The sequence below is a fragment of the Microtus ochrogaster genome, chromosome X (genome assembly GCF_000317375.1).
Source record: "Microtus ochrogaster isolate Prairie Vole_2 chromosome X, MicOch1.0, whole genome shotgun sequence".
Lineage (NCBI taxonomy): Eukaryota > Metazoa > Chordata > Mammalia > Rodentia > Cricetidae > Microtus > Microtus ochrogaster.
The window spans coordinates 54,780,356-54,783,470 of NC_022026.1; the positions used below are offsets into that span (position 1 = coordinate 54,780,356).

General features: G+C 37.4%; 1 pseudogene; it reads left to right on the forward strand.

Moving 5' to 3' along the window:
- Positions 1 to 842: 842 nt before the first annotated feature.
- Positions 843 to 1,200, forward strand: LOC101985161 (annotated as a pseudogene).
- Positions 1,201 to 3,115: the final 1,915 nt, after the last annotated feature.

A 3,115-nucleotide genomic window follows, 5' to 3' on the forward strand; every position in this document is an offset into this window, starting at 1 on the left:
ACACAACACTCCATCCCTTCCTTCAGCTTTTATATTCTTTCAGACCCCTCTTCCACAATGATCCCTGCAGTGACTGCAGAAGTCCACTCAAGACTAAGAAATAGGCCACCATGCCTCAATAATAGTCACTTGTTCTCAGGAGCTTCACCAATGGTTAAGAGTTGAGGCAGGTAACAGCCATGATCTATGGGTGTAAACACACATATAGAGGGCAGTTTGACAGACACAGCCATCATTTCTTTCTTTTTTTATTTTATGTACTTCGGTGTTTTATCTGCAAGAATATCTGTGTAAAGATGTCATATTCCCTGGAACCAACATTACAGACAGTTGTGAGCTGCCATGTGGGTGCTGGGAATTGAACCTAGGTCCTCTGGAAGAGCAGCCAATACTCCTCTTAACCACTGAGCAATTTCTCCAGAATAAGATAATCATTCTTAATTAAGGATATGGACACTGGTAAGTTTCCCATGCTCCAGTAGATGCCCCTCCCCGCATGAATATATGGGTAACACTAACTGGACTTAGTGGATTATAAAATAAGTGAAAGCTGTAGAGTTTGGAGTGGAGCGTGTTAGGGAAGATATGCATGGGAGGATTGGAAGTGGGAAGCTGAGGGTAGATATGATATTTCATTGTGTATATGCATGGTGTTTTCAAAAATAAACGAAACTTGAAAAGGCATTGAGAAAGTATAAAAAGGTTGTTCTAGAATAAAAATACTTTAAAAAATTTTAAAGGGCCAGCCTGGTCTGTAGTGAGTTCCAGGACAGCTAGGGCTTTTAAACAAGGAAACTCTGTCTTGAAAAACCTGAGAAACCTTCCCACTGCAGCAGGACAATATGGCACCACAGAAAGACAAGAAGCCGACCTGGAGGTTCCATTTGGACCTCACTCATCCGGTGGAAGATGGAATTTGATTCTGGAAACTTTGAACAGTTTCTCCGGGAGAAGGTTAAAGTCAATGGAAAAACTGGAAATCTTGGAAATGTTGTTCACATTGAATGCTTGAAGAATAAAATCACAGCTGTTTCTGAGAAACAGTTCTCTAAAAGGTATTTGAAATATCTTACCAAGAAATACCTTAAGAAGAATAATCTCCGCGACTGGTTTCTTGTTGTTGCATCTGACAAGGAGACCTACGAACTTCGCTATTTCCAGATTGGTCAGGATGAAGATGGCTCAGAGTCTGAAGATTAGATGGTCTTTTTATGCTTTAAAGAAAAACTAAAATTGGACCTTTTCAGGCAAATAAAAACCATTGCACTCTTAAAAAAAAGGAAAGAAAAACCTGAGAAAAAAAGATGAGTTTCTTCAGACAACAAATACATGGATTTTGCTTCTTAATTCATTCACCTAACCTGTGTGTGTGTTTTTAATAGGAGAGTTGAGACCATTAATATGTAGAAATAGGATTGAAAAGCGTGTGTAGATTGTAGTCATTTTGATGATTTTTGCTGCTTTTTGTTCTTAATTGTGCTTTTTATTTCATTAAATTATAGCTTCATTTTTTTCTCTTTAGAGTCTTTTGGCTCTGCTTATTCCTCCTTATCTTGATGTCTTGGGTCTAGTACTCTATTTAGTGTGTGGGGGAGGGTGTTGGGTATGAATATTAAGCTGTTTTATTATGGCAAGCTTTCTTGCTCCTTCAATAATGCCACAGTTTTGCTGGGTACAATAATCTAGGTTGGCAGTCATAGCGCTTTAGAACTGAGTGGGCATTGCTCCAGGCTCATCTGGCTTTCAAACTGTTCACTGTGAACACTTTGTGTTATTCTAACAGGTTTTCCTTTATATGTCACTTTCATTTTTTCTCTTGCAGATTTCAATTTTTTTTTAATTTTTCTGTATATTTAATGTTTTAATTATGATATGTCATGGGTACTTCTTTTCTGGTCTTGTCTAGTTCAGGTTCCGTGTGATTCTTGTATCTGTCTGGGTATATCTTTTCTTAATTTGGGGAAGTTTTCTTCTATGATGAAAATGACTTATATAGGAGAGGTGGCTCACAAACAGAAAGGATTTGGAGGCCACAGTACCAGAACTAGACTGGCTTTCAAAAGATTTTATCTTTAATAAATGTGTGTGTATATATGAGTGTAGTTGCCCACAGAGGGCAGAAGACTGAATCTCTAGAGAAGAAATTCTGACTAACTGTGGTCTGTCTGACATGGATGCTTGGAACCAAATGTAGGATTTCTGCAAGAGCAATATACACTCTGAAACAGTGACTCATCTCCCTAAACTCTCTAAGAGTTTAATATAGTTATGCATAGTTATACACTCTCCTCTTAGAATCATTCTCGTCGTGTCTTGGGCTCTGATATGTTTTGTTTCCATTTTCATTAAATTCTACAAAAGAATTTAACCTCATTCATGATTTCTTTCATGGCCCATTGATTGTTCTATAGTGCATTGTCCAATCTGGGTGGGTCTGTGTGTTTTTTGTAGTTTCTTGTGCTGTTGATTTCTGAGTTTTATTTCATTTTAATCAGATAGAATATGAGAAGATATTTCAATTTTATTGTGTGTTATAACTTGCTTTGTATTCTAAAATATCGTCTATTTAGGAGAAACCTCGATAGATTGCTGAGAGCATAGTGTATTTTCTGTCTGCTGAATGTAAGTAATATTCTTAAAATATCTAATAAGTCCATCTTTGATATATAAGGTTTGATTTTTGGCAGGCTAATTTATTTATTGGCGAGAGTAGGGTATTGTAGGTACCCACTATTGTTCTATTGAGGTCAGTTTGTGATGTTATATTCAGTAGTTTTTGTTTTATGGAATTGGGTGCATCAAAGGGAAAACCCCTCTACCTAGAGGTACTCTCTAAGCTAATTCTTAGAGTATAGTATGACCCTTATCCTGGGTGCTAGAATAGACCATACAGGGAAGGACTTTTGCCTCTCTAGGGTCCTGCCACCAACACAGTAATGGCCTTTTTTTAAGGGAGGGGTTGTCATCAACTCTTTAAATCTGTCATCTCACCCAACATAGGATCATATGAAAGCAACTAGGAAAGGTCTCATCTCAGAGATGAGAGGTAGTTAGAAAAAAATTACCAGATGGTTAGGCAGTGGTATCATCAGAGAAAACTGTGAAGAGATGGTAG